This window comes from Gopherus evgoodei, chromosome 13 (assembly GCF_007399415.2).
Source record: "Gopherus evgoodei ecotype Sinaloan lineage chromosome 13, rGopEvg1_v1.p, whole genome shotgun sequence".
In the NCBI taxonomy this organism is placed as follows: domain Eukaryota; kingdom Metazoa; phylum Chordata; order Testudines; family Testudinidae; genus Gopherus; species Gopherus evgoodei.
The window spans coordinates 17862274-17886800 of NC_044334.1; the positions used below are offsets into that span (position 1 = coordinate 17862274).

Below are 24527 nucleotides of genomic sequence, written 5' to 3' on the forward strand. Positions count from 1 at the left end.
TGGAAAGGATCTGGCAGGTAACTCATTTCACAATTTTTGAATGTTGGCCTAATATGCATGGATTTTAGAGTGAACATGCATCCAGAGCCCAAGATGGTACATTTGAAATACAACTAGAAAAATAAGGCATGGATAAACACCAATATTGTAGACCTAACCCCAATGTAAAATGTTTTACTAAAAACCTATTAAGTTGTCATAAATTTTTATATTTCCTTTCCCCATCTTTGCCAGTGACAAGGATTTGTGTCAAAAAATTCTTTATTGTAGGCCACTACTCCTGTCAGTTTCAATACATGATTAATTACAATGCACATCGCTATGGCATCATTATATTCTCTTGGCATAGACATCCTGAAATATCATTGCATTTTAAGATCTAACGACAGTATTAGAAGTATATTTATAGAAAGCTACTACGGATAAGTGCAATGTATATGCAAAGAAAGAAACCACCCCTCAAAAACCCATCAGGGCTTGAAAAATCCACTTTCCCAGGAAGGGGCGATGGGATCAAGCCAATTTCTGCAGATTTCATTTTTAAAAGGTAACCTGCCAATGGAGGGCAGGGGGCTTCTGCGCTCTTATTTCTCTTTGACCTCTTAAGAAGCCCTGAAAGTTGTCCATATCCCTGCCCCCTCAGATTTGGAGACTTTAGGCCTAATCCAAAATCACTATCTGGGCTTTTTACCAGGTTCCAGATCTCTAAGACTAAACAGGATCTGAGTTTCTAAAGTAAAAAACACACACAGAGATTGTAGGGCTTTGATCAGGCCTCTTAGGATGATGACTGAAAAACTAGTGTAATAATGACATTACAAGAGGTAATAGATTGAAAGTTAACCAATTTAAAATATTCCTTCTACTCTAAAGTCAGATTGTTTAAAACTCTAGTGTTAGTTTCATGCCTTTTAAATCCAAGCGATGGAAACTGAGTAAAGGAAACTTTTTGTTAGAGACTTGACATTTTTACCCCTTCAGTTAAAACGTGTTGCCCTGAAACATTCCCAAGACCTCCTTTGGCAAAACCATATTCTCATCTCCAAGAAGAGAGACCCCACAGGTTTTTTGCACCTCATAGAGTAGTCCTTCATATGTTGCTTTAAAAAAAAATGGAAGGCATGCTTCCAAACCTGTACTAAGTCAATGCAATTTTCTCTTCCTCAGATAACAAGCACTACTGCCTATAACTGTGCCAAGAAGAAAAAAACCAAACATGTCTAGGGTCAGTTTCCAGAGCGGCTTCCCACAGGTCTCTAAACTGCAGTTATTGTCAAGAACCATGACAATTGCATATTATTGCTACTTACACCACAGATATGTAGCCAAGACCATGATCCGCAGGTTGCCCTGAAAATCTGAATTTACCCAGAATTCTGAAGTAAAAAAATTAGAAGTTTTACACAGATTCCAAACTGTGCAATTCAAGACACCAGCCTCTATGTGCCCTTCCTTCCAGCAATATGGGTCTAGGGAAGGAATAGCAGGAACTTCTGATGGAAAGGCTTGCCACTTGCAGACTGGCCTCTAGAAAGCAGGAGCTGCAGCAATGCATTTTCACAGTTACTGGACAGCAGTGATGTCATCAGATCTGCACTTTCAGTCTCTTCTGACAGGCTGTTTGCCTTCTCCTCCTTCCAACTCCTCCCTCACTGTGCCTCTGTTAACAGCCCTATTTCTCCTGCCATCCTTCTCTCTCTCTCCATAACACCATACTCTCCTCCTCTTCATATCCACCCTCGAGAGTGTTGTTGATCTATTTTCCTCACCCAATCTCCCTCACTCTAACACAAAGTAACAAAGGCATGTAAACTATCCTGGTCTTGTGGCTTTTAGGCTGTATGCCCTTCCAGACAGGAACGGTCTTCTTGAATGTTAGTACAATTCACAACACAGTGCTCTCCATATCCTGACTGGGGCCTTAAGGCACACATTCAATATGTGATTAATAAAGAATACCATTTGCTTCTGATTTATTTTGGGTTTCCTCATTAAAAAAATTATACACAGCTCATAACTTCAATGTTAGGTGGAATGAATTTTTTTTAAATTGGCAGATTCCTTTTATAAGATTCGTCATAAAAGCACTTTACCAACTCAAGCTATTTTAACTATTGTCAAAAAGGGGACTGAATATTAGATTATAGGCTTACTATTTATATTCCTGAAAGCATTAGCTGACTGACTTTAAGAAAGTTCTGAATTTTACTATCACTAGTTTTCAAAATATAAATCATGTTGGGAAAAGATGGAGCATTAAATAATAACCCTCAGAGAAAAACCTTTTACTTGCTAGTTAAAATAGAAATTGTTTCTCTGATGCCAAGATGCAGGAACCACATGACTTCAGCATATTTTTTCCCTGTTGAAATAACTCAACACACTCTATTTCACTGCTGTCAAAAAGAAAAAAGCCACTAAATAATGAGAAAATATAAAATTGTATCCATGACATTATGAAAATTAGAAAACACAGCCCCCAGTCCCAAAACAAGCAAATAATCTAAGAACATATTGGAGTACTTAACCTTTTTTCTTGATTGGAAAGCAAGAGATTACAGAATAACCACAAGCATAATACAAGAAAATAAGTCCGCAAATATGTACAGTCTAACAATCTTTTAAACTACTACATATATGACTCAGGAAGTACTAGCCTTAAAGATACTTCAAAAGTTAGTTGCTTGTTCTAGGTTACTGATAATTATACACCTCTACCCCGATATAACACGAATTCGAATATAACGCGGTAAAGCAGCGCTCAGGGGGCGGGAGGGGAGGGACTGCGCACTCTGGCGGATCAAACAAGTTCGATATAACACGGTTTCACCTATAACACGGTAAGATTTTTTTGCTCCCAAGGACAGCATAATATTGGGGTAGAGGTGTATTTACAGAATTCATCAGGATCAAAGCTATTCAGCATTTTACGTTCCTCCTGGTTGTATCAAAAGTAGTGATAGAATCCTGGTAGTGTCAAAAGTTACAACTCTTAGATACCATGAATAAACTATGCTTGGTGTTGATCAGCACACACAAACACCATGACAAATCTAGGAGTCAAACAATCTCAACAGTTTCCAAACATGATGGCATATATCACTTTGATTAAAGATAATTCAGTTTAACCTTGGTATTTACATTCTACTGATGCTGCTTCTCGATCCCTCTGTTATTGGAGGCTGACAACGTTTACAATTCTTAAAACATGTTAATTTCTTGAAGAAATTTAGCATTTAAATCTGAATTTACAATTCATATATTTCATCATGTAATTTCAGTTCTGCTGCCATCTAGCAGCATGACATCACTGAATGGGATGTCCAAATTTGGTAGCCAAGTATCAGCCAATCCTAATGAAGTGGGCAGTCCCCAACCATGCTCCCGGATGTGTAAACAAACAGTGAGAGGAAGCATGTTAAAGGAGATGCAGTCAGGACAGTACTATTATCCACCAGGTAACGGACATTAGTACTGGAATTTCAGATCTAGGTAACTAAACATTTTAGTCAATCTTGTTTAACAAGGTTAGCAGCTGACCTATAGCTAGTTATTCAAAGCTTTTAACATTTAATAAATATGCCATCTTCATAGCATTTCTCATTATTATTCCTAACAGCTTATTTTTTGGAGAGGTTACCTTATAGAGTTGCTTATAAAACCATTGACTTCTCTTTCATGCTTGATTTGAAATGTATTTAAGTTTGGCCCCTACATCAGCAACAAGACACTTACAGACTAAAATTCCCAGTCTTTCAGAAATTCATAGCTAAGTTAGATATATCTAAGTCAACCAAAAAAAATCGGTTTCTTGACAACTTAGTAGTTAATTCAGTTGAATGACTATCTAGGCAGTTTTCCCACCACTCTTAGTAAAATCAACTCGAGTCACACCCGGAATTGTAATGACAAAAATAAAATAAAGCAGAAAAATAGTTAACTCAAGGCTCCTGACTATTTAAGGGGCCTCTCTCCTAACCCATTCAATAAAAAATAGGGGAAATTAATGTTTTGTCTGGCACCAACAAGCCGACAGGGTTTTTTGTTTTAAATACACATACACTGTTCATAAACTAAGATTCGATTACACTTTCTTTTAAAAAAAAATAAATGCAGGAAAGTCAATTTAATCAGATACGGTTCCATGTTTCCAGCTCAAGCAAACACTCTGCAATATATCATATCGACAACTATTAAATCTCATTCCTGATTTTTAGTAGCCAGCGTATAGGTAAATTAAAATAAACACAATTAAGCTGAAAGTTACCTCCACAGATCGATCTTGATTTCCCTACCGGAAAGTTTTAAATAGTAAGCGAGTATTCGTCTGTTCCCATTTCAAGCTCGTTTTGCAAATGAGTTTTCATCCTCAGTATCAGCGCGCAAAGTTACCTCCGTAAACGGTGCCGCTTTTCGTTTGCAACAGTATCTCCGAGGAGGCTTACAGGACAATGTAACTTTTCACAGAGAAACTCTGCTCTCCCTGCTACCCAGAGACCGGTCCCTCCAGCCTGCCCGCGCCTCAGCCCTGGGCACTCTTATGCAGCAGCCGCTGGGGGAGGGGGCAGATTTCACGGCTCTGCCTGTAAGGCGGGGGGGGGGGGGCCTAACCCGTCAGGGCTCGGCAGCCCGGCCAAGTGACCTCCGGCCCCAGCAGCGATCCCCACAGCCTCTGTGCGCCGCGGCTCGCACCACAGGACCTCGGAAAGGGCTCGAAGCGTCCCCACTGTTCGCAAACAAAGCCCCGCGGCTGGCAGGCGCCTGCCAGCGGGGTTTGGCCGAGGTAGCCCGCTCCAGCCGGGCCAGGGGGAGGCGAAGAGGTGGCGGATCAGCCCGCTAGGAAGGGGCTACCCGCCCTCTGGTCAGCAATGCAAAGCCTCACAATCCGCCCGGTAACACGGCGGCTGCAGCCGCGCGGCTGTCACTTCCAGGCGCTATAAATAGAGCCCGAGCCCGCCGGGCCAAGCCAGGGAAGTAGCCTCGGCTTCCCGCCTCGCCGACACCGAAAGCCGCCGCCGGGTCCTTGAGGAGCGGGCAGGAAACGCCACGGCTGGCTACCGACGGGGGCGGCGGTGGCCAAGCGGGGGAGGGTCCCTCGGGCTGGGGGAGCGGTTGCCTGGATCGCTACGCGGGCTGAGTACTCACCGGCGGCTCCGCTGCCCAGGCCGGACCCCCCCTTCCCTCCCTCCCTCCGTGGGGCGCTGGCTTGGCACGGGGAAGGAGCAGCCTCCGTCGCGGCTAGCTGGGGCGAGGGGACGGTCTAGTGGCAGTGGCCCCTCATGCCTCGCTCAGGTGGCGGCTCTGCGTGCGCCCGGGGGCTCCTTCCCCCTCCCCAGGCTCAGGGGCGTCTTCCCCGCGGCGGCTGCAGCGCCCAGGGTCATCAGGGGAGCCGGGGGCCGGGCCCGCGTCTCCTCCCCTCGGGACTGAGAGGTGGCCGAGGCATGCCGGCGTCCGCGCCGCTACGCTCCTTTGTTTTGTTTTCCTCTCCCCGAACCTCGCTGCTGCAGTTAAACCGTCTCCGGAGAACGTTGGCTGCGGCCAATCAGAACGCGCGCGCGTGGGCCCGTAGGGGGAGAGCGTGAGAGCCGGCGCGCTCCACCAGTCAACCCCTGGGAAAGCGCGCGACGCCAAACACCCCCCCCTCCTCTTTTGTTGGGGGAAGAGCGCGAGACAAGGGAGCGCGTGGTCTAGTCGTTTGCGTCCTTAGTTCCCTGCCTGCGAAGAAGTGGAACGCTGTGGGTGTCCAATGGGAATAGAGGCCTCGCGCCAGAGCGAGGCTGCTGCGTGCGCGCGGTCTGGTCGGGAGACAGGGATTATAAATAATAGGCGGCGCGTGCGGTGATCTTCGGCGATCGCGAGCCCTGCACGGTGACCCCGCCTCGCTACATGGGTTCCACCCCAGCTGGCGTTGCTGTGCGGCCGGCAGCTGCGGCCTGACTCACTTCATTCATGGAGCGGCGGCGGGGTTGGAGGTGCGCGCGGAGACACGCTGCGGCCGCAAGCGCTGCCTGCAAGGGCCGGGCTGGGACTCGGGGCAGACAGAGCCTAGGGCCCCGGGCCATTGCCACTGAGCGCGGCTCGGCACGGGCGCAAGGAGAACGGAACAGCCACAACCCCCCGTCTGCACAGGGAGCTCGCACAAAGGGCCGGTGGTATCAGGCTCGGCTCGCCAGAGGGACGACGGCGACCAGGACCAATGACCGCAGCCCACAGCAGCGGAGCGCGCAGGAGAGCCCGAGAGAGAAGGGGGATCAGTGAAAGAGGGAGGACACAAGAGCTGCACAACAGGGCCCCCTGCCAAGCGGAGACTCATCCACTGGGAGCCTCTCCCCGACTCCCTACAATACTAATTATTTCCAGAAACCCTAAAAACACTCCCCCGCTCCCCTTTAACCCTTGTTAAAACCTCCAGTCAATACGATGAGGGGTACGTTGGGGATAAGACTAAAGCGGAGCTCCTTGGGGATAGTAACATTCTGCCACTACTAGTGAAAAGTAAAAGGGATCTTAGTCCCCTTCATTTCTCATCTCCCTTGGTGCCTGCCATGGCCTGACCCCTAAATCATCGTTTCTGCGAGCAGCTCCACCTCACACCAGCTAACACCTGCACGGTTTCTCACAGGCAGGAGTTTTTTAAAGTCCTTCCTTTTCCTGCCTGTTTCTGTTTCTGATTAGTACACACTGTTGTTCAAAAGAGACAAAGGAAAACGATTACATTTCAATAGACATCTAGAGATAAGAAAAAGGCAAGATAATCAGTAGTCCTAATTCTAAAATAGCCACAATAATTATGATGCTAATTAAAACATTTTACAGCGAGAAAAATGGATGAGAAGACAGAAGTTTAATACAGCATATGACATAGGAAAGAAAAAACATTGATTTACGGTTGATTTTTTTTTCTCCAAAGCAGTCTGAGGGATTTAGATACACATCTTCCATTAATTTTAATGGAAGATTTGTCTAAAATTCCTTATACTATTTTGAAAGTTTAAACCTATTGCTGTATAATTATATACAGTTGCTACATCTTTTCTTTTCTTGTTTCTCTGCTCTTTGAGGGTTCTTATTTCCCTCACCTGTTGTCTATGAAGAGATGAGAAATTATTGGGAGAGAGGAGCATATAGCCATTTAGTACTGTAGAGAAATTCTTCCTTAGGAAATGTCTTGCAAAACATCCAAGAAAAGTAGAATGGGTCAAGCTGATATTTTCTGAAAAATTATTTTTAGCTGTAGTTCATTGCCAGTGAACAAGTGACTGTGGTTGACTATGTCAGTGACAGTTTTGTTTCTGAAAAACAATCATTCATTACACAGTTAAAAATAAATACTATGTAAATCGGAGGTGTCCAGAGTCTACTAACTTCTAGAGCAGCTGGGTCTAGCAGACAGGGCAGTGGACTGGAACTTCAGGAGACCTAGGTTCTATTTTCCTGGCTCTGCCACTGACCTGATCCCTGATCACGGACAGATCATGTTGCTTCTTTGTGCCTTAGTGTCTCTATCTGTAAAAATGGGGATGGTGATCCTCTTTGTAAAGTGCTTTGGCATCTAGAGCTGGAAAGTGCTCTAAAAGAGGTAGGTATGATTTTTATCATTATTTAATTTTGCCTTTGATCCTCTTTTTCAAGAGACAAAATAAATACCAAGCCTCGTTTGCATTGGTTCTGCATTCTAAACTCCTCAGGCCAGCAGGAGTGTACTCAGACCAGAAGGAGCAAGGAGGAGTGCTTCACATAACAAGCTAAGACTGACCAGAATCCCTCATTCTGCTGTTTATGGCTTTAACCCTGAGTCCCAACCTATGTTACATAAATACTTCACAATAGTATTTGCCCCCTCACTTCATTTATTCCTACCAATATTGACTCATTTGTTTCTTAGGACCTCCTACAGACTTCAGTGGGAGGTAAAGGGGGCAGCAGAGTTTACTAATTAGAATAATAGAGTTCACTTTTATAGTTGTACTTGAGATGATGGGTTGTAATCAAATCATGTGAGTTGTGGTTAGTCATAGTTCTACATTCCAATATCCAGAAAACTACAGTGTGCATTTTTCCTGTTTGTATATTTCCATCTCCTCAGTGCTGATGTGTTATTCTTCGCTAGTTGTAAGTACAATGAAAATTCCATGATAAAAAGTTGAGAAAAACACTAGGAAACAGCCCTTTCTAAACGTTTATGGGGCCTCTACAGTAGATTTTTTCCCCCAAACATTTCCCACTCTTGATACAGTAACTTCAGCTCCATCATTAGTAGCAATGGTGCAAGTGCTAGTGTTGACAGGGCACAGATGGCTACTTTTTATTTAAGCATTTTGATGTCTATCCTCTGCCACAGTGCCCCAAACCAAGAACCCTAATCCAGTTGTGAGAGGAGAAAGGTAACAAGATAAAATAGAGGTATATAAATAATGAATAGGACAAAGATGGTAATTTCAATGTGGCTCTTTAATAAGAACAAGAAGACAGTTGATTAATTTAAAGGCAGAAAATTTAAGAGATAAAAGGAAATACTTTTTTACACAACGCATAATTAACCCAGATAACTTATTGCCTCTAGATACCATTAGCCAGAATGTAGCAGGATTTTTAAAAAATGGAGAATATGGAGAATAAAAATCGTAAGGTATAAATCCTCATGCTTTAGGTCTAATTGAAACAGTAGAAAGAAATTTACCCCCATGGGATGGTTATTGTAAATGGTCCACTTTGTGTTTCTTGCACTTTACTCTGACATATCTGATACCGGCCCCTGTCGGCCAGATAGATTTAATAGATTTTCTAGTTGTCTTAGTAACCTCAAGATATTGGATGAGATGGACCACTGCTGTGATAGAGTATGGCTGATCTGTGTTCATCCACTGAAACTCAACTGCTACTCTTAACTACCCAAAGCCAACTGCCGTGGAAAGTTTATATTCCAACATTTGGCCAAAACATCCTGTTGAGTGAAAAAATATCCCTCCTTGTGTACTCCGTACATACACATTACTCAGGGGTGAAAGTAACTTACAGGACTCATCGGTACTGCCAGAGTCCTGAGGGGTGTGTGGCCTCATCTGGAAGAGGCATGGCCTCTTGACATTTAAAGGCCCTGGGGCATCGGCTGTGGCTGGGAGCCCCAGGGCCTTTAAATCAACCCGGGGCTCCCAGCTGCAGAGGTGGTTGGGAGCCCCTGGGGCTCAGGGGCAAATTAAAGGGCCCAGGGCTCCGGCCACCGCGGAGGTCTGGACCCTTTAAATCTCAGTGCCAGCCCAGCCACCGGAGCTGCAGGGGGGATTTAAAGGGCTCGGGGCTCTCCACAGCCACAGGAGCTCCAAGCCCTTTAACTCCCGGCCACAGCCCAGGTGCCAAGCTGCGGGCGAGATTTAAAGGACTCTGCGGGGAGCCCAGAGCTCTTGAAATCCCCGCCGCAGCAGCCAGTGCGGTCCAGCACAGCGTACTGGCTCTTGCCGGTACGCCATACCAGACCATACTGACATTACTCACCTCTGACATTACTCAGCAGCAACCTCTTTGCCTATTAATATTACTTAACACTTATGTTGTGCTTTACCTATTCAAAGCATTGTAGCAGTCTTGAGTTATTAATTCTTTAAACACTTCTCTGTGAGGTAAGAATGTTGCAGACTGGAAAACCAAGAGATAGCAAGTGACTTGTCGAAGATTATGCAGGAAGTAAGTACAACACTGATCAATAGTTCTAATGCTAAGTATTGAGGGTTTGTTTGTTGAGTTCCATCAGGAGGTGGAAGACACTTCCCCCAGAAAAAATACCAATTGCAATGAATTTCTTGTCTCCATCTCTACATGTAATTGTCATGATCCGGATGGGAGAACAACTAATTCACACATGGCTTAATCCTATTCTCATTGAAAGGAGCAGCCTAGCTCCCATTGACTTTGACTGTAGAGGATCACTGGCCATAATTTAAGGACAAGGCACAATATTTCACACATACTTGAGTTAGAATGATAATAATCTAGCACTTACATAGTACTTTTCATTGACAACAAGTACATAGTGTCCTCATTTTGCATCTCATTTGAAATACAACAACTGCAACATTATAACTCCTAATATCCAGCTGATGCATGTTTCCAATACTGACTCACAGGGACGAATAACACTTACTGAATCACCACTAACTCCTAAGCCCTTTTTATATAGCATAAAAAAGCAAAAGCGGGAACAAGCCTAATTTCTTCCCTTTGCAGGTCACCTTTAAAGTTCCTTTGTATCCCTACTCTCCACCATGCATTCAGTTTAAATCCAACTCTTTACAGGTGTTTAAAAATACTTATTAGCTTCGACCCTGCTTAATATGAGACATTTGCCATTACCACAGCTTGAGGTCGTTAGAGTTCTTTAGAAGATGGGTGTGTTGCACACTGCTCAAGGATTAGAAAATATCAATGGTTCTCCTCTGAATACATAACTGGGTGGCTCTCCTTATGAGAGACAACATGATGGGGAGAATGATACGCCTGTCATCCAATGAGGACAGCACACAGTCCAGAAGGCAGAACAATGTCTTCATCATTTTAATGCAGGCCCTGTTTCCAGTTGAAAAAAATCTAAATGACAAGGACACTGAGGGTTCCTTTATTTTTGCTGTTTGTTTCCCTAGTAACACATAGACATGCTCCCCTGGTGGATACCCATCCATTCCCCTTTGTTTTAAGATGTGGACAGGTCAAAGATGCACTCAGTTTTTCCCTTCAATGGTAGATTAAGGCTTATCCGAATGGACCTGCATTTCTGTACTGATACATTACTTGGTTGAAAATACTGTGGATTTTCTAATGAGACTTTGGCAATGGACAGGAAATAGTCTGAATAAATGGAAAACAGGGAAGAGACCAAACTAAGTAGTATTGAATTCTATACTAGTTAGAGTATGAGTGCTTTAGGACAACGTCTGTCTCTTACTATGTTTTTGTACTATGCCTCGCATAATGGGACCCTGATCTTGAGTGGAGACAGTAGGTGCTACTGTCAAAAAAACAAAAACAATAAACTCCCCTGGTAATGCTCTAGTTATACCACAGCCACCTATTATCTTTGCTATTATAATATTCAGCGTTTTAATGACAAATATTGATTTCTAGAGTGTGGCAGCTCTTGCCTCTATATTTATCATGGACTGTGCATTGTGAGAGAACTTATTAAAGGTGAATTTAGAGAAGGAGGGTCTCTTATTTTTACAGGACTCTAATCAGAGCAGTAGGGTGTGGTTTCCAGCCTTGGAATTCAGTGGGTTCAGGACTTGGAGAGATGCCATACAGTCATTACACTGCAGTGCTGATAACGCTTCAGAAATAGCACTGGTTTGTGATTTATAGCCAAAAACCTAAAAAGCCCTTCTATAAACAAGAATCATAATAAAAAGAGTGTGGTGAGGAGGAGGTATGCAAAGGAAGTTTAAAGGTGGCATACCAGGGGAAGAGAATTGGGCTTGTACCCTCTGTTGCTTCTTTATGATATATGAAAAAGGCTCAAAAATATTGGGATTTTTAAAAGTTCTACTTTTTTTTTTTAACTTTACAAATATAAAATTGTCTACCTTGTTTTGGGCAGAGAACTCTTTGGCAGACCAATGAATTGGAGGAAGAGCTTTCTTAGCCCACTGTTGAAAAAGAAGGGAGAGTTTGTTTGAATTTTTAACAAAGAACTTTTCTCCAAATGTTAGTCAATAATTAGTGTTAAATAGATATTAAAGCATCTGCCTAAAAAATCCTATGCTCACTTGCTCAGATTTATGATGCCATAATCTCACTAGCTCATATTGTTCATGGAGTACTTCAACAAAAACAGAGTATACACTAGACCCTTGAGAAAGCAATAGGAGGGGAGTCAGTGCACAACAAGCTACATGCATAGTGTTTGTTTCTAAAGTGAGTGTGCAAAACAAAGGGGAACAAGACCAATCGTTTCTTCACAGTGGTAGTGGTCATGTAGGGAAGGAAGCTAATGAGTTATCAAACTGTTTATTACATCCCAAAGAGAACATGGCTTTGTACATTCATTGTAAAGCTGTTTATTCTCCCTTGAAGCAGATAAATGATAACATGCATTGAAATGCCATCTCTCACATTTTATTCAGTTGGAAATGTGTGTAAAATAATGTTAAGGGTGACTCAGTAGATCAACATTTTAGCATGTTAGATAGCAATGATTTTTTAACAAGTTCTTCCTCAGTTTGGTGTATCAGGAAGAAATCTTAAAATGCACTGTATAATACTGAGTGAAGAATTTACATACCCCAAACATAATGGTGCCATTACATATGGGGAATATGTAAAAAAGGGCAAGAGCTTTTTAGAACATAATGCAACAATAAATGTCATTCTAATTTGTCCTGAAAATATGATGGGTTCTCATTGTTATCCTGAAATGGAGTAGTGAGATATTTGCAGAGAAATTCATATGCTGGCTATAAAATTAGCAAATGAATGTTGTAAGGTTACTTTTAAATGGGCACACATACACATCTGCCCTTATACACACTATATATATACTAAAATGCTGCTGAATGTGGACTGAATATTTTGCTTGTCATTGCAATGAAGTGACTATTTGGTAACTTTACTTTTATCTCTGAGGCTATGAAAGTACCAAGAACATATTTTAAACTGTACTTTCTTGATATTCAAATTGACAAATACATGCAAACGTAAAATAATTTTGGCAAAGGAAAACGTCCCACCTAAAGCAAAGAAGTTCACCAGAGTTAACCAGCCCTGTACAAAGAGATGTGTTGACAGCTTAAAGGCTTGTTAGCTATAATTTCTTCCATACATCAACTAATTTGGCTCTTGGATTTGTTTTTGTAGCACTTAAATGTCTGGTTTAACTAGAAAAATCTAGACATTGCACTGACTGATAATGGCAACAACTTATTAGAGCTGAATGTTTGTTATTTACAATGGGATATGACAGCTTCCTGCAATATCTTTGGGAGACCTTGGTGAATTAAATTTAAGTATCTTTGGGGTCCATTGTATTAAATGAATAGTTTATATATTATTGTGGGCTGGCATTGTATGTAACCTCCAAGGGGGGGGGACGATGTGACAGATGAGAGACCTGGGGGGTTCAGAGGACTATACTGAACAATGTGGCAGCTAAGAATGGACTTTTGGAACTAAGGGCTTGTCTACACTACTGAGCAGATCAGCAGGCAGCGATCGATCCAGTGGGGGTCGATTTATTGTGTCTAGTAAAGATGCAATAAATCGACCACTGAGTGCTTTCCTGTCAACTCTAGTACTCCACCAGAATGAGGAGCACAAGCGGAGTTGACGGGAGAGAGTCAGCTGTCAACTTATCGCAGTGAAGACACCGCAGTAAGTAGATCTAACTACATTGACTTCCGCTACGCTATTCACGTAACTGAAGTTGCATATCTTAGATCGACCCTGTGTGGTTGTGTAGACGAGCCCAAAAAGTGTTAGGTGGCTTTTGTGGGAAATGTCTAGGGGGTGATGAATGAAAACCTAGCCTTTTGAAACTATACCCTGTGGAATTGGCCTTTGTCTGCTGATCACAAGGCTAAGATCAAAGACCCAGGCTGTATAAAGGAAAGACTGAACTATTCATGTTTATTCTGGTTCTGAATATGAGATAGTTGTAAACTTGGTAAAAATCCATTTGTGGGTTTTGAAGGACTGACATCTACCAGAGCCCATGGTTGGAGGTGGCGTGACTTCTGGTAAGATTTTTAACATGCACACAGGTTCTTTGAATGTTTTTAATATGTTTTCTCTACAGTACTTTCACCTTAAGAATAAATGTGCTTGCTTATTAAGAACGAGGTGCTAATTTTTAACTATGGGATATTTATGCTATTCATAGCCTCTGGAGAGAAACCAAAGTGCAGGTGCTTGCCTTTTAGGTTATTTGGTTTGCTGAGGATATCACTGTGTAGGCAAGGAACTGTGCAGCCTGGAAGACCCCTAGTAAAGAAGGAGAGAGACAGTGGTTTCTGCCCAAAAGCAGTAATGGCTAAAGAGCCAGGAATCAAGAGTAGGTGCCCTTGAAGAATCAGAGGAGGAATCCAGGTACAGTTACCCTGAACTGTGACACACATTGTGGTTGCCTCTCTTTAAAACAAACAAACCTATATATCAGCAATAATTGTCTCCCTGTGTCTTTTTTATCTAAATACATTAATGAGAGGGTACTATCATTAGGACAGGTGATAGCTTTAGGTCCTAGAGTTCATCTGCGAGGTGTGGGCACTTGCCTCTTTTAGTATCTGATCTTTGGAAAGAATGAGATAAATGGATCCATAAAGAGCTAATTGTCCTCAAAACCAGGGACAGCTGCAAAAGCCACAAGCAGCTGGGTAGCTGAGCAGAAGAATTGGGGAAGCCCTGTAGCTGATCATGTTTCTGCCCTCCCTGTTGGTTGACATTGGCACTCCAGACATTCTTTCGAGAGACAAAGGAATAATTCAGATATTACTTACAAAAGAAAGCTTTCAGCAATTGTTTTCCTAGAAGAGAAGCTATGACGGGACTCAGCTTGTATCAAATGTATCCCATAACCTTGTATGATTAAAACACACGTGTACTATAGGATTCACTTTCATAGAAGACAAAAAGCTAGGATAAAAATGTAAGTCATAATAAAGGTAAAGGCCTAAAGTTATCATAGTGCAGTAAGTTTAAATGTTCTGCTACACTTCAGAATGCTAGCAAATAAGACAGAGGAACAAAAATAATTGTCAAAGCAATAATTAAGAGTTGACAAGTTTTTCAATCTTAATCAGCATTATAGATTTACCACAAGATCTAGTCTGAACATAGGACTGAGAGTTAGAAACTCTGCAGTTCTAATCCTGACTATCCGTAGGCAAATCACTCACATTCTCTGCCTGGGTTTCCCCTTCCATAAAATAATAAAAATATTTATCTACCAAATACAGGATTGTTGTGAAGATGAATTAGGTTTGTTTTTTTCAATAGCACATTAAAGATGGAAAGTAGTGTGTAAATGCTAAGCATTTTTAACACATTTTCTGCAGTCTTAATTTCAGAATTCAGAAGTAAATATTTTGTTTTTGAAAGTGGGTTAGTACAACATTGGAATTGGAGCAAATTTGTGCTTAAAATAGAGGTCCTCTCTCATAAAAAAAAAAAGGAGTCAGACTAACTGAAAGGTGCAGATTTGGTTAATATGTCAGAGCTAGAGCCCAAGTTGTGCAGTTCAGGGAATTTCTCTTGCAATGGTTGTGTGCCCTCATGCCTGGAGGTGTAGCTGACTTCATGCAGAACTTGAGGATAATGTTCCCAGCTGCAGTGTTGCTTTGAAGCCCTGAGAGTGGCTGTGTAACTTCAGAATGAGGAAGGATTTTTTTTTTCCTGTAACCCCATGATGAGCTAACCCTGACACTGCAAGAATTAGGACTCCCTTCACTGTGACAAGAATGGACAAAATCTCACTAGTTTTCCAATTATTCCCTTATAGAGTGTGATTTCACTGTACAGAAGAATATTTGTACCTCAATGTACTGTGCAATTAACTGAGTGACAACATGCAATTAACTAGAGCAACAACACATGCACACTAATTGGGCCTTAGCAGGACCATGATATTTAACGCACATAAGCAGATTACAGCATGCACTGTATTAAAACTGACAATGTGTTTAATAATAATAAATCAGAAACCAAGCACTTGAGTTCAAAAGGAAAAAAACAAGAGAAAAAACTCAATAGACACATGCACATTATATAGTCAATATTACACTTCCTCTTCTATTTCTCCAGCTATAGCCAGACCCTGGCGATTGTTAGCCTGCCATTCCTTGCTAAAAAAGAGTTAGGCCTGTAGTTTGAGAGAGAAGGAACAAAACTGGTATTCATTTTCTGTTGACATGTGTCTTGTATAAACATGTCTTAAGTATATGTGCACAGGTAGATATCTGGTATACAGAGCAACAGGCGGGGGAGTCAAGCTTTGTGCAATAGTTATACAGAAAAAGGGGTGTTTCTTGGTCATTTTAAAATCTAGAATTAAACACTTGTAACCTTTCCCTACTTCCTGTTCTGGCCAGGAGGAAACATTGAGGTATTTTACATCAGACTCATACTGTAAGAGTTTAATATTTTCATCTCCCTGCCTTTACGTCTGAGCAAATAGACCTCCAAAGTTAAAGGATTGGAGAGACGACAGAGCGCATTGTGAAGGAGAAGTTAATGGAGATGAAAATGAAATCTTGGAGAGATTGAGTTGCCTCCCCTGGGTCAAGCATATCTTTCAAGTCAGAGAAGCCATGCAAGGTTTTTAAAGAATTGTTATGCTGTCTATTGACGTCATATATGAAACATGCACAAGGTCCTTTTTGGCTGCATAAACATTAAAGGTTAGATCTGGAAGGACACTAATGTTTAAGTAAATTTATTTTCCTTTAGTCTACCTACCCCACAGGCAGTATTTATTTTAAATAAAATGTGTTCACATGGCTTCTAATTGAATAATATTAGGAACAAACTGTATTGGAAAGATATAGCCACCCTCAGAGAAGTTGTTTAGCGATTCTTTTTCCTAAGAGTGTTACCAGTTATGCAGTAAGATTACATGTAAAAAGGGAATGAATACATTCCCAGCTCTGTGAAACGTGTACAAGCTGTGACTTGTCTGTTCCTAAATTCACCAATACTTTGATGCTGGCTACTGCTACTGAGAATTTGATAAGGGGAAAAGAAAAAAACAACAGATATTTGGCTGGCGATCAAAAAAAGTCTTTCTTACTAGATATGCCTACACCTGGTGTAGTACACCAGTCAAAAGCTCATCCACCATCTGTAGGCATCAAAAGCAGCGTTGGCTTTTTAAACCAGTTGATGAGTAATGAGCTGCCATGAATGTCCAACAGGTCATGTGGATTTCCTATCAGGAAGGTAGTTTATTTACTTCATGCAGCTAGCTTATGCATGAGTTTCCTTAGCAAAGCTGTAAACAATTTCTATACCAGGAAAGAGAGACGAAAGGTATTTTTACAAAGAGATAGCTAACGCAGGATAGGATTTTACAATGTATTCACTAGTGCAGACAAGGTACATTGTAGTTTTATCGTGATGGGTTCACCTTGACCAGTTACATCAAGATAAAACTACAATGTTAAAAATAATAATAGTAATGATAATCATTTCCCCCTTGGTGTGGCATGGCCAGAGATGGTGCTAGCAAGTGGAATGTTCTGCCAGTTCCTCATTCCCTATCCTCCTTTTGGCAGGAACAGACAGAAATAGGATCTTTGTGCAATTACTCTGAGTTAAGTATGACTGTCTTAAGCCAACTTCTAGATGGGAAAGCATAACAGGAAAACATATAAGCACTCTGTAGCAGTCTAGACACTGAATAGTAGAAATGTGACTTGATACTCAGGCAGTCCACAAATGGCAGGTTTTTAAAATTACATTTTGTCATCTGAAGGGTCCACAGCAACTCTTCTCTGTTCCGGTGCCCTGAGATATCTCTCTGACTTTGACACTGGCAATAATTTCTGCTAACTGTTGTCATCTGAGACTGCTACCAGATTCTTTACTGTTCTCTCCCATTTATACTGACCCACCTGATTCTAAGACTGACCAAACCTTCCTAATTATCAGCCCTTTTCTTTTCTCTCCTCCTCTTGCCCTTCTGCTTCTGAATTTGAAAACTCAGGCCTGGTCTACACTACGCGTTTAAACCGATTTTAGCAGCGTTAAGCCGATTTAACGTTGTACCCATCCACACTACGAGGCCCTTTATATCGATATAAAGGGCTCCTGTACTCCTCCCCGATGAGAGGAGTAGCGCTAAAATCGGTATTACCATATCGGATTAGGGTTAGTGTGGCCGCAAATTGACAGTATTGGTCTCCAGGCGGTATCCCACAGTGCACCACTGTGACCGCTCTGGACAGCAATCTCAGCTTGGATGCAGTGGCCAGGTAAACAGGAAAAGCCCCGCGAAATTTTGATTTTCATTTCCTGTTTGCCCAGCGTGGAGCTCTGATCAGCATGGGTAGCAATGCAGTCCCAAATCCAAAAAGAGCTCCAGCACGGACCGTACGGGAGATACTGAATCTGATTGCTGTATGGGGAGACAAATCTGTTCTATCAAAGCTCCGTTACAGAAGATGAAATGCCAAAGAGTTTGGAAAAAAAAAAAAATCTACAGGCTACACAGTGCTGCGTGACAAGCGTAATGGGAAGCCAGAGACTCAAATGGACATTCATGGAGGGAGGAAGGGAGGGGATACTGAGGACTCCAGCTATCCCACAGTCCCCAGCAGTCTCCGAAAAGTATTTGCATTCTTGGCTGAGCTCCCAATGCCTGTAGGTTCAAACACATTGTCCGGCGTGGTTCAGGGAATAGCTCGTCAATTTACTCCCTCCCCCCCCCGCCACGTGAAAGAAAAGGGAAAGAAATCATTTCTTGACTTCTTTCAGTGTCACCCTAGGTCTACTGAATGCTGCTGGTAGACACATGCTGCAGCAGTGAAGAGAAGTATCCGCCCCTCTCCCATCCCTGGTGGCAGACGGTGCAGTAGGACTGGTAACCGTCCTTCTTATCAACCCGTGAGTGCTCCTGGCTGGCTTTAGGTGAGGCTGGCCAGGGGCGCCTGGGTGAAAATAGGAATGACTGCCGGTTATTCCCAGTAGATGGTACAGAACGGCTGGTAATCATCCTCATCATAGCAACTAGGGGCTGAGCTTCAATCAGCCCCCTCCCTTTCATGTGAAAAGAAAAGATTCTGTACTGCCTGGACTATCATAGCAGTGGGATGCTGGGCTCCTCTCCCCCACACTGCTTAATGTCCTGCCTGGACTATCATAGCACTGGGAGGCTGCCTCCCCCTCATTTTATGTCACTAAAAACTCAGTGTTTCTTATTCCTGCATTCTTTATAACTTCATGACACAAATGGGGGGGGGGGGACACTGCCATGGTAGCCCAGGAAGGTTGGGGGAGAAGGGAAGCAACGGGTGGGGTTGTTGCAGGGGCACCCCCCCGTGAATGGCATGTAGCTCATCATTTCTGTGGGATCTGACACGGAGCAGCTGTGCTCTCTGATACACTGCTTCTCTAGTACATTTGCCCCATATTCTAGGCTGGACTGACTCTATTTTTAGAAACCATAAAGGAGGGATTGACTCGGGGAGTCATTCCCAGTTTTGCTTTTGCGCCCCCGGCGGATCTCAGCCAAGGGCACCCATGATAGCAGCAGACAGCACAGAAGGACAGATAACAGTCATCTCATTGCCAAATTACACTGGCAACAGACGGTACAGAACAACTGGTAACCATCTCTGCTATCATGCAAAAGCAAATGAATGCTGCTGTGTAGCGCTGGAGTATCGCCTCTGTCCGCGGCATCCAGTGCATATACGGTGACTGTAAAAAAAAAAAGCTGAACGGGCTCCATGGTTGCCGTGCTATGGCGTCTGCCAGGGCAATCCAGGGAAAAAGGGCGCGAAATGATTGTCTGCCGTTGCTTTCCCGGAGGAAGGAATGACTGACATTTACCCAGAACCATCCGTGACAATGATTTTTGCCCCATCAGCCACTGGGCTCTCAACCCAGAATTCTAAGGGGCGGGGGAGACTGCGGGAACTATGGGATAGCTACAGAATAGCTACCCACAGTGCAACGCTCCAAAAATCGACGCTAGCCTCGGACCATGGACGCACACCGCCAAATTAATGTGCTTAGGGTGGCCGCGTGCACTTGACTTTATATAATCTGTTTTATAAAACCGGTTTATGTAAAATCAGAATAATCCCATAGTGTAGACGTACCCTCAGTCTACTTTTAACTTGGAGAGCAGGGCAGAGCCCACAACCCAGCTAAACATACTAGGCTATGAAAGAAGCATTTCTGGACAGTAGCTTTGTGATCTGATTATCTGAGAGGTTTTCATTTGTAGGATAGTGTGATTTATATACAGAAGTTGTAGGAAAAATGGATTTCCACATATAAGAGGAGATTTCCTCTGTATTTCTTTGTCCTTGGTGCTTTAGCCTATTCTTCGTCTCAGGTAGGTTTGGGAATGTGACCTAGTAAATAGGGAGAAACAAGTGATCAGCACAAAACCCCTATCCCTTTTGAGGATGCCAGAGTGAGAGAAATGCAATAGTAAAATGTTTTGTCAATGAAACACCTCTAGCAAGGTGTGTCCAGCATTATTCTGGCTCCATCTTGTGGCTGAATCTGTAATCTCTTTTCAGTACTAGGTCTGATCCTTAAATTCTTATTATAGTCACTATAGACATTAGTAATATTAAATAAATAAAAATCCTTGCTTTTTAAAAATGGCATGAAGGGATAATGACACTGGCTAAAGACAAACCTAGTGTAAATCGCCCACACACCACTATCAATTTTACCTCAGTCACGTTACACCTGTCATTGCTGAACAAGCTAAGATGAGCATAGTGTATGGAAACAGTCAAAGGCAGATCTGTCAGTGTATCTAAACCCCTACTTTCAAAAAGCCCAGTGTTCCAATTTGGGGCTTGATATCACCAATGAATTGAACCTAAGGCATCTGCTTTAATGTCAAGAAAATTGTCACAGACAGTCAAAACCTGAACAGCGATCTAGGGTTGATTTTGGTAATAATTATTTCTCTAAAAACAAAATTTGGGAAGTTATAGAACAGGTATAAATCATGCTGAAAAGTATCAAGATTCACAGAATAAAAAAAGAAAACCCTTTCAGCTGTAGAACTCCTGCCCCCTCCCCCCCCCCGACATACCCTGGGAAGTACCATCACCAGCCTTCCTATTCCAAAGCTCCACAAACCAAAACATGATCTCATCCTGAAAAGGAAGAAGTCACTGCAAATTTGCAGAAATCTCACAGATTCTGGCTTCTATGACAGCCTCGTTCAGGTAGGCCCATACCAATTTCCCCATAGATATGGGTCCACATTTGGAGCATAGCACAGCCACTGTGCATTTACATTTTTGCAGATTTTAAAACTGAAAGTAGCCATATGATTAAATATTGCTAAAGTTAAAGCAAAAATGTCTGAATGTATAGGACACAATAATACTTTACACTTTGATACTACTTCCACCCAAGAATCTCAAAGCACTTCACAAGAAGTTGGCATTATCATCTGCCTTGTTTTACAGATGAGGAAGCTGATGCCGAACTTGCTCAACAACCCACTAGTCAGTGGTAGAGCCAGGAACAGAACCCAGGTCTCCTACCTGCCATTCCCCAGCTCTAATCATGTTCTCTCCTAAACAAATACAGTAGGTAGTAGAATATTTATACATCTAGAACTGCTCTCTCACTCCTATTTTCTTCACTTCCTCATTTTGTCAATGCACTTGCTTGTGGGAGATTCTGAGATTCAAGGTTAGCTCTGCATCTTTATTCACTTTCTATGAGTTCTTTAAATATTTGCCCCAACTTTCACATTGCTGATAGCTATAGCAATGTTTCTTCCCTCTGATCTCCAACTCTCTCTTCGCCCCTGCCCCGAGACTTTCAGTTCCTTTCCCCTAGTTCAAATAGTCTCTTCAGTCCTAAATTTAGCTTCTTTGGATCCACATACATTTAGGGGTAGGGTGAGAATAGGATCATTTAGCTCTGCAGTTAAATTTTGGCTATGTGCCAAATCTCATGCTCTGCCACAGAGAAGCCCCGGCTATTGCACCGTGTGAATTTGCAACGTTTGAAGAACATGTGGGGTGGGGTGCTGTACTCAGGGACTGTTAGAATTGCCAAGATCCACTTAAGATCTCAGCAATGGTGAGTGGGGGAAGGAAAAGGGGCACATAGTGAAACTAATCCAAACCTAACAAAGATTTAAGTTGGGGATAATTCTTAGTACAATAATGTAAACAAATCTTTCTCCTGAAGTTTCAATATGGCATCCTTCACTTCCTGCACTAAATTGTTGTGGTGGCATTTCACTGATGATCCCTAGTTTGTAGAACATTTTGAAAAACCCTTTGGGAGCTATTTGCATGAAAGGTGCTATAAAAATATAAATGATTTTTGTTAATTAGCTTAATTCAGCCATTTTATTGTTTAAATAAATTACATTAATTGTAACGTTTCACCAGCAGATGGCATAGTAACAGGCTACAATCTGCACTCACATGAATTCTCCTAATAGTTCTGACATCATTGAAATAAATAACACTAGAGATTTGTTGACCACAGCTGCAGGCCACAATATTTTCCTTCCTTGGACAGGTTAATTCAGATGTTTTGGGGAGGAGGTTAAATAAAAGACTTCATTATATGCTTAGCTGGTCCAATATGGGTTCTTTTGCCCTTTGAGGACTCAGACTTTAAGGTCAGAAGGGACCATTCTGATCATCTAGTCTGACCTCCTGCACAATGCAGGCCACAGAATCTCCATGAATTGGTTGATGAAAAATATCACCTACAGGCAAAATTAACCAACAGCAAATGCTACATGAAGTACCTCTCAGTCATCATACATTTTCTTGGTTTCTTTTTATAGTGCATGTGAAATGTAGTGCTTGTAAAAGGTGGTAGATGGACAGTCCTGAAAGAATGAAAATCCTCTTAGCCACAAAGTGCCTACAGTATAAGCAGAGGCAGTGTCAGCTTCTCCACTGTATTCTTGACTCCTTGAGAGACTACCGATACAGATGGGAGTACGTTATTCATATTTCACTGGTACCCAAACGCCTCACATTGGGACCAGGACCCCATTGTCTCTAGACACTGTACATACAATAAAATATAGTCTCTGTCCCCAAAAGCTTACAATATACACAGACAAAAGAAAGGAAGTGAGAGAGAGAAGGGGGGAGGATGCAACATGTAATCAGAGTGATCAGCATGATGGATGACAACTATCATGTTAGTTCCACATTAAAAAGAAGAAATGTAATGACATAGTGGGAGATCAGATGCAGAGAGGGAAAAGAGGGGAGATGAGTTAATAGAACAATGGGTGCGGGAAAAAGAAGGGCAACGTAGAGCTGGAAGTAATGACAAGGTAGATGGCATGGGTGAAGGACTGGAAGAATGACGTTGCAGCAAAGGAAGTGTAAGGAAGGATAGGAGAACACAACCAATAGGGAGGGAAGAAAATATATTCCGGGATCGAAACATAAAGGGAGAAAATAGTTCAGTCTCCCAGCCCATTCAGGCCCTGGCCCTCTGACAAGACTGTTAACCAGAGTGTCAATGAGCAATGATGGTTTTGATGTAGGATTAGCAGAATTAGATTATTATTTTATGATTTTGATGAATATCAATGTTTATTTTAAAGCATTTTTATATTTATCAATGTACATTTTCCACAGTTGCATGCAATTGTGGATGTTCTGCATTTTCCCCCATTTTAATTGATTTATATTTTAACAGTTGCAGGATATTGTAGGGGTGCCAATTATTTAATGACAGCCTTTATGAAGCATTCAAACAGCATTTTTCTCATTTTGCCTATCTCTAAATATTTATCATTGATGGAAATATTTTTTCGTTGGTTTGTGGGTGTCTGGCAAAATCAATGTTTATTGACACTCAAAAATCTAATCCTTCCTAGCCTACTTTTATATGGTCATTTGTCCATGTGAACTAAAATGAACCCACCATATTCACTCTACCTTGGCCACTGATTAGCTACCATGTAGAAATAAATTTTACTCACTGCAGCTCTAGGCTTTCTTGAAGTGAAAGGGTCTAGAATAGATCCTATTACCAACTTCTGAGATGTTCAGTTGCCTTGTTTCTGAGGAAACTCCAGTTCCCATACAAGCTCCTTTTGCTTCAGGCCTCTGAAGACCTGCGGGAAACGGAGAAGCAAACTGGAATCAAGTATCTTCATCATCTTCTTGCTAAAATGAAGGACTGCTTCTCTCCTGATGTAGCAACACTACTGTTGATATCATAAACATACAAGCTGAGAGGCCCTTGGTTTAGCTGCAATAGGCTCTCAGGATGTTTTCAGGAAAGGTTCTTTCATTTTGGAACCTACTTCCTTCCTTGGTCCAACACAGAGACCAAGACTATTGTCCTTAGAAGCACACTGCAAGACTTATTTTCCCAGGCTTTTAAGACAGGAAAGGAGTATGGAGAGCATACCTGGGTTCAAGGGGTGAGAGAGATTTATTACACCTGATAAGCTATGGGGGAAGGGGGGATATCATTTGTTATTAGTTTATTTGACAGATCTTTTGTTCTTAAGACATGTGCCCAGAACACTGGAGGGGGAATGTTAAAAAAAAAAAATTTAAAAAAGGGCAAACATGAGAATTTAATTAAATACTATTTCTCTCGAGTGCGAGTAGAGGTAGCAAGTAGGTGCAAAGTACTTTCACCGAAACCAAGTCATGCTCCTTTTCACTGTGAAAAGTGGCTATTCGAGTGATTCACAGGTTTAAGTAAAAAGTACATACATGCAAAATTTCAGTTAACAGAAAAATGTCATCATGAATCCATCTTCAGAGTAAGTGAATGCTAAGGCAATACTTGCATGTTTTGAGTAAGGCACCTTAGAGGCTGAAATGGACACCACTCGTTAATTG

The 24527-nt window shown here is 42.1% G+C and overlaps 1 protein-coding gene across 3 annotated transcripts in view; it reads right to left on the reverse strand.

Moving 5' to 3' along the window:
• YPEL1 (yippee like 1) overlaps positions 1–24228 on the reverse strand; it is a 61420-nt gene extending 37192 nt beyond the window's left edge. The window contains exon 1 of one of the 3 annotated variants that reach the window (XM_030582573.1): positions 22451–24228. The gene's annotated coding sequence lies outside the window, so the exon portion shown is untranslated. Of the gene's footprint in view, positions 1–4267; positions 5137–22450 lie in introns of those variants that run through there. The other 2 variants (XM_030582572.1, XM_030582571.1) reach the window with 2 other exon arrangements.
• Between the last annotated feature and the right edge of the window lie 299 nt (positions 24229–24527).